Here is a 13,479-nt window from a genome sequence, read left to right as displayed (position 1 = left end):
TCAAAGGAAAACCAGACAATCCTAAGACCTCCTCACATGTTCTAACTAAAGAGAAAGTAAAGCATTCATTTTCAAAGTATCCATAAATTATCACACTTTGTTAAGCAGTGTGAAACCCATAAGTGCTATTATTTGATGAAAATAAATTATCATGACCACATCATTAATCATATCCTTTTTCTTATCATCTTATCTTCAAAGACTTTACTGTGGAATATTTTGTTTCTTACTTAAATAACTGATGATCTCAAGTCAATTTATCCACAGAAAGAACCAAGAATAATTTATCCACAAATTAAGGGAGAAAATCTAAAAAAGAAAGTTGGAATAATTAACAAGTCAAAATGGTACATCAAAATGAGGCATTAAGCAACACTAAACACCTTGGATATATTAGTAATTACATTTCATAATTAGCCTAAACAAGGATACTGGACTGTTTCAATATATAATAATAAAACATATTCAATAAAATTATCTCCTATAGTCCCAATCCTATAGTCACTTTTAATTAGGTTGTAAAAGATCATGCAATAACTTAGTAATCAAAACACTGTTTGAGTATATTACAAAAATAGATGTAAGAAGAGTAGGAAACAACAAAATGGAATAACAAAATGCAGAGGTGCAGAGAGAGCTACTAATGAAGGAGAACTGTGTCATGAATATGCCATAGAGTACAAGTACAAATAAATAATAATACAATATCATGAATTCTGACACTGATCTAATTCACATTGAGTTCCAGGCTTTAGTGTGATATATTAAGGTGCATCTACCCTGCAATCAAAGGTAAGAGCTTTCAAAAGTAATTGCAATTCTGTTTCAACAGAGTCCTGTATAAATTGTTAGGTAGAGCTCATGTGTTATCTGTGCATCGCTAGTAACTAGCTCCTCAATAAAAATATGAAAGAACGAAAATGGGAGGATAATGAGAAGGCTTCAATTGAGATTAGCAGCTCTATCATATCAGTCAGCATTAATGCCAGGTTTCCCCAAATGGCCTGATCACCTGGGCTTCATGGGGAAAAAATACCGATTGTCAGGTCTCTGCATTTGAAATTCTAACTCAGTAGGTTCGTCTTGGTTCAGGAATCTATATTTAACAAGCAGCCCAGGTGATTCTTTTAACCTGGCCAGTTTTTGAAACATTGCGTTTGCAAATATGTGCAAAACATTCTCTCTGCTCTTACAGAGTTGTTCAGCAAGCATTCCACTATGATAACCTGACCCACAGCTGCAATCTCAGCCACTACACTCTGCTTTCACAGACCCACAGGACAAAGCGTGAAAACGGAATTGAATCTTTGTGGCTTGAACTACAATAAAGCTGCTAAGCCTGTATGTTTCTCCTTAAAATAGGTCATTTTTCTGAGCAGTTTGTGTGTGGCTATGAATCGCCAAGTGGGTCACAAATAATTTTATTTACCAATAATGGTTACATCACAATGTTTTAAAATTATTTAATTTGTTAAAGATAAAATAAGGATAGATTCAAAGATACCCTATATCACAGGCATTCTTAAATGCTTTCCACCTAGGTTTCTAAGATACGTGCTATATGTGTTCATGTAACTGACAATTGCCATATTATTCTTACTGGAATAAAGGTTGAACGTGGCTGAATCAGGCAATACTGATGTTCCATCAGATTTCTGCCAACTCTAAATGATGCTTACACGTGCAATTTTTATAAAGGCAAGGATAAAATATTTTTTAATAAATTTCAGCCCAATTAATTTATAACATAATGATTTAGGAAAATATGGAGTTTATCTTTAAGTAGCCCTAATGGGTATGTTTTACAAAGTAATTTATATTGTAAAAGCAACGTTGAAGAGAATATATTTAATATTTAGGAGTTTCCATTCAAAATAAAAATGAGTAAAGCACTTCCAAATATCATTATTTCTCTTTTAAGGCCACTGTGTATTATTAGCAACAAACTAATTCTGATTACTCTTCTGAGTTTGTAATTAAAAATAAATTTCTGAACAAATTTTACAGTTTTTGTGTGATTTTAGAGTAGTTTTTCTCTGATTCAATTTTATTCTTTAAAACAAAACAACAACCAAAAAGAACTTGATAATAACTTCAGAAATCATATTACAGTGAAATTTTAAAAATTTCCCTAATACCACATGCATTAAAATTTTAGCTTTCATAAACTGTGTATTGACTTTACTACCCTTTGAAGGAGAGATTATATGTTATCAAATACAGTCATGTGCCTTGTAATGATGTTGTGGTGAATGACTAACTGTATATATGACGTTGGTCCCATAAGATTATAATGGAGCTGAAAAATTCCTACAATTTAGTGACATCATAGCCATCATAACATGATATTTCAACGTATTACATGTTTGTGGTAATGCTGGTATAAACAAAAATACCAGATTGCCAGTCATATAAAAGTCTAGCACATACAATTATGTACAGTACATAATATTTGATGATGATAATAAACAACTTTGTTACTGGGTGTTTACCATACTATTTTTTTATTGTTATTTTAGAGTGTATTCCATCTATTGATTTTTTTAAGTTAACCATAAAGCCACCTAAGTCAGGTCTTCCAGAGGAAGGTATTGTTATCATAGGAGAGGAAGGCATTGTTATCACATAGATGACATCTACATGCCCGTTATTGTCCCTGAAGCCCTTCCAGAGCAACAAGATGTGGAGGGGGAAGACGGTGATATTGATGATCCTTATCTTATGTAGGCCTAGGCCAATGTGTATGTTTGTGTCTTAGCTTTTAACAAAAAAGTTGAAAAAGTTAAAAAATAAATAAGTATTTAAAAATAGAAAAACAAGCTTATAAAGATATAAAGAAAACATTTTTGTACAATGTGTTTGTGTTTTAAGCTAAATGTTACTACAAAAAGTCAAAAAGTTTTTTAAAAATTGAAGTTTATAAAGTAAACTTTATAAACTACTGTAAGCCAAGGTTAATTTGTTATTGAAGAAAGATTTTTAAAATAAATTTAGTGTAGCCTAAGTATACAGCATTTGTACAGTCTACAATAGTGTACAGTAATGTCCTAAGCTTTCATATTCACTCACCACTCAGTTACTGACTTACCTAGAGCAACTTCTAGTCTCGCAAGCTCCACTCATGTGATGTGCCCTATATAGGTGTACCTTTTTTTTAATTATTATTATACTTTAAGTTCTAGGGTACATGTGCATAACGTGCAGATTTGTTACATATGTATACTTGTGCCATGTTGCTGTGCTGCACACATCAACTCGTCAGCACCCATCAACTCCTCATTTACATCAGGTACAACTCCCAATGCAATCCCTCCCCCCTGCCCCCTCCCCATGATAGGCCCCGGTGTGTGATGTTCCCCTTTCCGAGTCCAAGTGATCTCATTGTTCAGTTCCCACCTATGAGTGAGAACATGCGGTGTTTGGTTTTCTGTTCTTGTGATAGTTTGCTAAGAATGATGGTTTCCAGCTGCATCCATGTCCCTACAAAGGACACAAACTCATCCTTTTTGATGGCTGCATAGTATTCCATGGTGTATATGTGCCACATTTTCTTAATCCAGTCTGTCACTGATGGACATTTGGGTTGATTCCAAGTCTTTGCTATTGTGAATAGTGCCGCAATAAACATACGTGTGCATGTGTCTTTATAGCAGCATGATTTATAATCCTTTGGGTATATACCCAGTAATGGGATGGCTGGGTCATATGGTACTTCTAGTTCTAGATCCTTGAGGAATCGCCATACTGTTTTCCATAATGGTTGAACTAGTTTACAATCCCACCAACAGTGTAAAAGTGTTCCTATTTCTCCACATCCTCTCCAGCACCTGTTGTTTCCTGACTTTTTAATGATCGCCATTCTAACTGGTGTGAGATGGTATCTCATTGTGGTTTTGATCTACATTTCTCTGATGGCCAGTGATGATGAGCATTTTTTCATGTGTCTGTTGGCTGTATGAATGTCTTCTTTTGAGAAATGTCTGTTCATATCCTTTGCCCACTTTTTGATGGGGTTGCTTGTTTTTTTCTTGTAAAAGAACCACATGATTATCTCAATAGATGCAGAAAAGGCTTTTGACAAAATTCAACAGCCCTTCATGCTAAAAACGCTCAATAAATTCGGTATTGATGGAACGTACCTCAAAATAATAAGAGCTATTTATGACAAACCCACAGCCAATATCATACTGAATGGGCAAAAACTGGAAAAATTCCCCTTGAAAACTGGCACAAGACAGGGATGCCCTCTCTCACCACTCCTATTCAACATAGTGTTGGAAGTTCTGGCTAGGGCAATCAGGCAAGAGAAAGAAATCAAGGGTATTCAGTTAGGAAAAGAAGAAGTCAAATTGTCCCTGTTTTCAGATGACATGATTGTATATATAGAAAATCCCATTGTCTCAGCCCAAAATCTCCTTAAGCTGATAAGCAACTTCAGCAAAGTCTCAGGATACAAAATTAATGTGCAAAAATCACAAGCATTCATATACACCAGTAACAGACGAACAGAGAGCCAAATCATGAATGAACTTCCATTCACAATTGCTTCAAAGAGAATAAAATACCTAGGAATCTAACTTACAAGGGATGTAAAGGACCTCTTCAAGGAGAACTACAAACCACTGCTCAGTGAAATCAAAGAGGACACAAACAAATGGAAGAACATACCATGCTCATGGATAGGAAGAATCAATATCATGAAAATGGCCATACTGCCCAAGGTTATTTATAGATTCAATGCCATCCCCATCAAGCTACCAACGAGTTTCTTCACAGAATTGGAAAAAACTGCTTTAAAGTTCATATGGAACCTAAAAAGAGCCCACATCTCCAAGACAATCCTAAGTCAAAAGAACAAAGCTGGAGGCATCACGCTACCTGACTTCAAACTATACTACAAGGCTACAGTAACCAAAACAGCATGGTACTGGTACCAAAACAGAGATATAGACCAATGGAACAGAACAGAGTCCTCAGAAATAATACCACACATCTACAGCCATCTGATCTTTGACAAACCTGAGAGAAACAAGAAATGGGGAAAGGATTCCCTATTTAATAAATGGTGCTGGGAAAATTGGCTAGCCGTAAGTAGAAAGCTGAAACTGGATCCTTTCCTTACTCTTTATACGAAAATTAATTCAAGATGGATTCGAGACTTAAATGTTAGACCTAATACCATAAAAACCCTAGAGGAAAACCTAGGTAGTACCATTCAGGACATAGGCATGGGAAAGACTTCATGTCTAAAACACCAAAAGCAACGGCAGCAAAAGCCAAAATTGACAAATGGGATCTCATTAAACTAAAGAGCTTCTGCACAGCAAAAGAAACTACCATCAGAGTGAACAGGCAACCTACAGAGTGGGAGAAAATTTTTGCAATCTACTCATCTGACAATGGGCTAATATCCAGAACCTACAAGGTGTACCTTTTTTAAAAAAAATTTTTATACCATAATTTTATGGCATTTTATACCACAATTTTACATACTTTAAGTTCTAGGGTACATGTGCACAACGTGCAGGTTTGTTACATATGTATACTTGTGCCATGTTGGTGTGCTGCACCCATTAACTCGTCATTTACGTTAGGTATATCTCCTAATGCTATCCTTCCCCCTCCCCCCTCCCCACAATAGGCCCTGATGTGTTATGTCCCCCTTCCTTGTGTCCAAGTGATCTCATTGTTCAATTCCCACCTATGAGTGAGAACATGCAGTGTTTGGTTTTCTGTTCTTGCGATAGTTTGTTGAGAATATATATATTTTTATATACGATTTTTGAGACAACATCTTGCTCCATCATCCAAGCTGCAGTGCAGTGCCAGGATCATAGCTCCCTGTAGCCTAAACCTTCTGTGCTCAAAGCAACCCTCCTGCCTCAACTTCCCAAGTAGCTGGGACTACAGGTGTGTACCACCATGCCAGGCTAATTTTTATTTTTTATTAATTTTTTGTTGAGATGGGGTCTTGCTATGTTGCCCAGGCTGGTCCCAAACTCCTGGCCTCAAGGTATCTGTTCACTTTGACCTCCCACAGTGCTAGTATTACAGGCTCATTCTATACCATCCTTTTACTGTATCTTTTCTATGTTTAAATATGCTTCGATACACAAAGATTTACCACTGCATTACAAACACCTAGAGTATTATAGTAACATGTCATACTGGTTTGTAGCCTAGGAGCAATGAACCTATACCATATAGCCTAGGTGTGTGGCAGACTGTAAGGTCTAGATCTGTCTAAGTATACTCTGTTATATTTGCACAATGGTGAAATTGTCTAATGATGTATTTCTCCAAACAAATCTCTGTACTTCAGTGGCGCACAACAGTGTCAATATTCTGTTTATTTCCTGAATATCTGAACACAAAATAGATTTTATTTAAGTAATCTATTGCATTAGTTTTTCACCATGCTATTAACTTACCACAATATTAAAAAATTGGGGGGCTTTCAATATGTATTAAATCTGATATTGAAATATTCCAGCTAACTGAATTATCTAAATATATGTAATGTACATATTTTTATATATTTGTGATCACATATATTTCTTAAATCCAACCAATAAAAAACTGTAAACTATTGGTCTATACATAATTGATTATTCAAAGCTTAGGGACAAACATATTTTGAAATTTTTTGTCCTAATCACTTCATAAAATTTTAATATGTAAACACCTATCAAAAGTGAACAATCTAGGAGCTAAGCCATTGAATAATTTTGTGCTAATTTTTTATTAAAATTGGTAAAATCAGAAATTGAATTTACTACAGCTACTTGTTTGTATTAACTTTGAATTTGTAAAACTATTACTTTGTTCTTATACCACGTTTACCAAGGAGTTGAATATTTCCATTTTACTGAATTAACATTTTGATATTAGCAAGAATTTAAACTTTCAAAATAATTGTCAAGTAACAAAATATGTGCTGTTGTCCAAAAATATAATAGACATATAAAATAATTGTTTATAAATCCAAGATAGGTTAGGTGCTGAACAATTAATCACATCTACTTAATTATGAAAGAGAAACTACAGTTTCTTTCATTACAAAGTTATAATACATAAAAATACCTCTCACCAAAGCTATATAAGTAGTAGCTTTGTATTCAAGCATTAAAAATTATAGCACACATTGAAAATAAACATTTTCCAGTCTTGCTTAAGGAATTTAAGAAACAGATTAGGAATAAAAACTATCCTTTTGTGTTTTTCATTGAGAATTTCAATAAGCTCTTCTTTCCAGTGATATCAGAACAAGTCTATCAAGAAAGAATAACTTCCAATTTTCCTTATAATGCCTGAGTGGTAGATTGAATTAAAGGCTGCAAGTGCAATCTAATTACTGTTTAAATATAGAATGTAATTTTTCCCAGTCTTATGGGAAAATTAATTTATCTACACATAAAGTCATTTATGTGTTATCTCACTAAAAACTGGATTTGGAATGCATGAAGTTTATCTGCATCTATTTCCATTTTCAACATTAACATTCTGTTAATCTTAATTTAATGTCAAAACACCTAAGACTGAAAACTTTAACTGTTTCTAGCCCACATTCCTTTTAGAGATATTTTATTATACACACAAATGATTACTTACACAAATGAAGGATTTAACTTTAAATAAAACTGGTAGAGATAAAATCAAGTGATATCGATTTAAAATTAAATGTGAAAAATTTCAAAATCAGTGAAGATTCATATGCAGGTGGGTTTTTGTAATGAGAGAAACCTAACAGTCACAAGGATTTTATTAGTTTAAAGATAAAGTTGATTTTTAAAAGCAATGATTATGAATAACTGTTATAATAACCTCTCTGGCATGACATGAACTTATATTTTATGACCCTTTTAATGTTTTTTATTTTTGATATATGAATGTTTTAATTTAAAAATTTTGAAATTTCAACTATAATTTGAGGCCACAGATATGCTCAAATATAGCAATGAAATAGATTTTAAAATATTAAATCATATCAACCATAGAATATCAGATGATTTTACAAATTATATCTGGTTGAAGAGAAATTTTCAGAGCAAATTTGCATTTTGTGCATTACAACTCTCAAGTCACACGTTATGTTATTGCAATGGATAATTCATTACTACTCTGCTACTTTAGAGTTACTCGGTGCCTGAAATCATGTATCCCTCTATATTAAATTATACAGATAGATGAATAGGTAGGTAGATCATTTTAAAAGTAATTTTATAACCAGTTTTTATCACACACATTACAATGAATTTTAATTTCATTTCCTTTTTTTCTAAAAAAAAGTACTTCTGAATAATTTTAATAGTAATAATTCTTTTGATTTTCAGAAGACTATTATAGCCACTTGAAGCTATGTATATTTAAATAAAAGAAGCAACTACCTAATTCTCCAGACTGGAAGTGTTTATAGTGAATTTTTCCCTTATATTTGCATATTGCCTCATTTTTTTCCAAAAAGTAAAATGTGCAAAGTATCTTAGAATATTAATTTAATGACATTTTCAAATGTTATGCAGGATGATTTATAATATAATTCTCCAGAAATCAGTCATCTATATAAATAAATAATGAGTGGGATATTAATCTGTATCATCAAGAATTAGCATTTTGGTAATTAATCTGATCTTCTAGGATAAGCACTGCATGGAAAAATGCCCTCTTAACTTTCTTCCTCCCTCATTTCCCTCCTCATTAATTTGGCCTTCATGGTGCTTCACATTTATTTCTAATATTATTTTACAATTATTTATGTTCTGAAAATCAACTTGATTTTAGCAGAAATTTAAATTCGATTAAGCACTTGTGTAACGATACAATCAGTTTCAAACAACTAATCACTGATTGTTTCATGAATTATTGTGGGGTGAAGACTGTAAATCAAATTTTTATCTTTAAGCTCAGAAACACAATCTAGAACTACAAAGGAGCTATACAGAAGAGTTTCTTACTCACAACTTTATGTTTTTATACAGAACAAGTAAACCAATATCCTTTATTGGTGGTTCTCCTTCCTCTTTTTCTTTGGGTGTTTTAGTTAATTCATACATGAAAACATGGTTCTTCTTTATTTAAATAAACAAAAGCTTTCATTCTGCTAACTCATACATTTTCTCTATTTGAAATCTCAAGAGAATGAGATGTTCTATATTTTTGGCTTTCATTGGCACACTGTCCATTCCCTAAAGTGTATTCAAATCTAGTTTCTTTTGATACTCATTCTTTCATTCATCCATTCAACCAATATATTTTGAGCACCTGTTTTAGACTTTGAAGCTAAAACTGAATAAGCCATACAAGTTTCTGTCCTTACAAAGCTTAGAATCTACAGAATAGAAGATGAAGTATAAAAGCAAACAGATATATAAATGATTTATTGTTATGTTAGATATTACAGAGGGAAAAAAGAGGGTAGGGGATGAAAAGGGAAGAGCGCTGTTTTCTAAAGATCAATTTGCTTATAATCAATTGACCAAAAGACAATCAAAAGCAAGTTCTTAATCTTATTCTCAATAGGAAACTTTCTGAGTTTACCAAATACATCCAAACTGTAAGCAATATTTGATCATTTGCTAATTAAAACATTGATTTGGACAAACTGGTTTGGGCAAAGTGATTTTCTACAGATTGGCTATTTTATTTTACTCTGAGACAAGGTCTCATTCTGTTGCCCAGACTAGAGTGCATTGGCATAATCTTGGCTCACTGCAGCCTCAACTGCCTAGGCTCCAGAGACTCCCCAACTTCAGCCTCCCAAGTCTCTGGGACCACAGACATGCACCACCACCATGGTCAGCTAATTTTTGTCTGTTTGTTTGTTTGTAGAGACAGTGTCTCTACATTGCCCAGGCTGAGATTGGCCATTTTAGATAGAGTGAGCTGGAAAACCCTCTCTGAGGAAGCAACATTTGAGCAGAGGCCTCGATGATGAAAAAGAGCCAGCTATGAAAAGATGAGTGGTTAGGATGCTCAGAGAAGGTAGAGTGCAAGGTTATGAGGTGCAAAGAAGGTTGTTGACTATGCAAAAACAGAGGAAAGTCAATGTGAGTGGAGCTCAGTGAGTGAGAGGAGAGACAGGTCAGAGAAGTAGGCAGAGGACAGATTTCAGATGGCCCCACAGATCATGGTAAGGGGATTTGATTTTGTATGTGGAATGTGAAGCACTGGGGAATTTTAAATATGGAGAAATGTGATGCTGTTCATGTCTTAAAGGATAACAGTGGCTGATATATGGAGCATGGACGGCTGAGCGGGTGTAAGAGTGAAAGCAGAAAGCCCAGTTTAAAGGCTGTGCTAACAGTATGGGTGACAGTCATTGGGCTGTCGTACTGTGGTATTGGTAGAGGTGTATGCTGCAATCAGTGATCAGATTGGCCGTATGTACTGAATCATAGGCAAAATAACTCGTGGTTGTTTGGAGGGAGATATATAGGAAATGGATAAATGAAGAATAAATCTGAAGACTGGGCCTCAGTATCTGGATGCATAGTGGTACCATTAACTAAGATAGGCAAGAGTATGCAGGCTCCGTGTTTGTGTGTGGTGGGTTTGAAAATTAAAGGTTTTGTTTTGGACATGTTACCAATTAGAAAATCAAATAAATGTATCAATATACAATTAGATATAATGGGAGTCTCAGGAAAAGTTGAGGTTGTTGATATAAATCTGAAAGTGACTGTTATGGAGAATACAGTCATGGTACTGGATGAAATAATTGAAGGGGAAAAGATAGGGAAGAGTGGAGAGATTCAGGAAAAGAAGAGTAACCAGTAAGAAGAATGAGAATAAGAAGCCAAAGAAGTAAAAAGAAAATCAGGAAAATGGAGTGTCCCAGAAATCAAGGGAAGAAAATAATGCAAGCAGAAGAAAGTAATCTATCATATCAAATGCTATTAAAAGGGCAACTGAGATGAGGAATAATTGACCATGGGAACTGATGACAGAGAAGCCCTTAGCAACCTTGATAACAGCTGCCTCAGCAGAATGTGAGCAGAAAAGAACAAGAACTGAGGCAACATTATAGGCAACTTCTTGCAAATGTTTGCTCTAATGGAAGCAGAAAACCAAGGCAGGCACTGGAGTGGGCTATGAGGTCAAAGGTTTTTGCTTGCTTGAGGAAGGAGAATTTACTGAATATTCACATATGGATAGGAATACATTGATGACTGAGCAGGCAGGATGGAATTGCAGGAGGAAATTCCTTGAGTAAGCAAAAGGATGTGATCTAGGGCATTGACAGAGACTAAAATATTGGATAAATAAGTAGATGTTGCAGTTGCCAAGAATAATGTCAAGTGAAGTCAAGAGAAAGAGTGTGAGTCAGGTAACAAAATGTTGAATTGCTAGGGAACACGACCAGAAGTCTGGTAAATGGTAGCATGGAAGCTGTACAGGCAGTGAATCTTCTGCCAGGCAAAGGGGATTTGCTGGAACAAAATGTGGATCCAGGAGCACAGCACCCCCAACCAAAGAGGACGATCCTGTTTGTTTCCTATTGCTGCTGTAACAAATTACTAATAATTTCCCAGCCTAAATAACAGAAATTTATGCCTTCTCAGTTCTAGATGCCAGGCATCCAAAAGCAGTGTCGCTAGGCTGAAATCAAGGTGTGGTCTGGGCTGCAACTGCCTCTGGAGGTTCTGGAAGAGAATTCATTCCTTTCTTTTTCCAGCTGCTGGTGGCTGCTGCCATTTCTTGGCACTCCTTGGCTTATATCCACATCACTCTAATCTCACATTGTTTTCTGCGTGTGTGCATGTGTGAAATCTCCCTAAGACTCTCTTTTAAAGATTCATGTGACTATTAGGACCCACCCAGATAATTCAGGATAATCACCCCATCTCGTGATCCTCCATTCAAGCACATATGCAAAGACTTTTTTTTTTCTTTTTTCTCCATGTAAGCAACATCTCAAAGATTCCAGGGATTTGTCCTTGATATCTTTGGGGCCCAATATTCAGCCTACTACAATACTGATCACAGAAGACAAAAAAATGAAATTAAAAATTCTACACTTAATTTGCAATATCAGGAGACAATGACTGTAGTCCAGGGCCTCCCATGTACTGATTATGTGAGCCATTTAACCTTTCTAAGCATCAATTTTGTCTGTAATAAAGTGGATGTAATCGTGTCTGCTCTGACCAAAGGCAGGGTAGCTGTGAGATTCAACTGAAATGAAATTCAGCATGGTGACTAGTGATTCTTTCTCTTCTTATGTTCACAGACTGCTCAGAACAATGTTCTAAAACTGACTGTACCCTCCTGCCTTTCCTGTGTGCTCATGAATCTGTTGAGGCAGGAATCGTGTCCTCCTATTCATCTTTCTATCTCCCAAACTTTTTCCCAGTAGCGGCCTCTGTACATTCTGATAGGCTTCGGTTCAAATGCCCCATAATTAGATGCTAGTCCCATGAGCGTAAATTTCCTGACTTCCTTGCCCCTCACTTACTCTCATCAGAAAACAGGTATAATAATGGCACCTATCTCATAGAACAGCTGTGAGAATTCAATGAATTTGTACATGCTACCTACTTGCATAGTGCATAAAGGTAGAATGTGCTGAAAAATCATGAAGGAATGATAATAATAATCCCTAACTTGTGTCATGTACTTGCCATGAGCTAGATGATTCATTAAGTTCTTTTGGAAAATTAATGTACTTAATTCTCCAACTCATGATGTGGGTACTCTTACTAGTGCAACAACCATAATAATACTGTGTATATTAGTAAACATAGCACACATGATATTATTAATCATTCCTACTTTGCAGATGATCAAGTTGAAGCACTGAGAGCGTAAGTGATTTGATCAAGGTTTATACAGAAAGTGGCAGAGCCTGGATTTGAACCCTGAGTATTTGGTTCCAGATTCTGGGTTCTGAACCATATGATATACTATCATTTTTTAAATAATCTGACACCTATATAAAATAGCTGAGAAAGGCCATTTGGGATAGATGTACACAGAAACAAAATAAAACAAGACAAAACTTTATCTATATAATTGAACAAAATGCAAACATTTCACTGTTAACTTAGCATATTAAGATATTATGTATGATAAACCAAATTAGCTATTGAAATTGTTCTTTTTCAAAAATCAATTAATATTATAAATATGGCAAATATAAAGAGAAAGCTCTGTGTTGCACTGAAGTCAACTCAGCTGAAAATTTTCTAATATTTCTAATTATGAAGTGCAAAACTGCATCCTCATCTCTGGGAAAGAAAGATAGTGCTTAAGATCTTTATCACCAAATACACTGTGGAGAAAAAAATAAATATTGTTGCTCTTCTACCACTCTTCCCCCTGCAAAAAAAAAGTCCATGTCAAAAGATAATATAAGAGAAAATAAACTAATATTTAGTTAGAACAAGAAGGTAAAGTTAAATTCAGAGAAAAGATTTAGATTATAGGAAATCCTGCTGGTGATGCTGCAGAAATCCCACTAGAAATGATGGAAGAGCTAGG

At 34.8% G+C, this 13,479-nt stretch overlaps 1 protein-coding gene across 1 annotated transcript in view; it reads right to left on the bottom strand.

Annotated features, from left to right (window-relative positions):
• GPC5 (glypican 5) overlaps positions 1–13,479 on the bottom strand; it is a 1,454,359-nt gene that overhangs the window by 1,167,638 nt on the left and 273,242 nt on the right. The window lies entirely within an intron of this gene.

The sequence above is a fragment of the Macaca mulatta genome, chromosome 17, assembly GCF_049350105.2.
Source record: "Macaca mulatta isolate MMU2019108-1 chromosome 17, T2T-MMU8v2.0, whole genome shotgun sequence".
Taxonomy (NCBI): domain Eukaryota; kingdom Metazoa; phylum Chordata; class Mammalia; order Primates; family Cercopithecidae; genus Macaca; species Macaca mulatta.
This window is presented reverse-complemented; position numbering and strand designations above follow the sequence as displayed.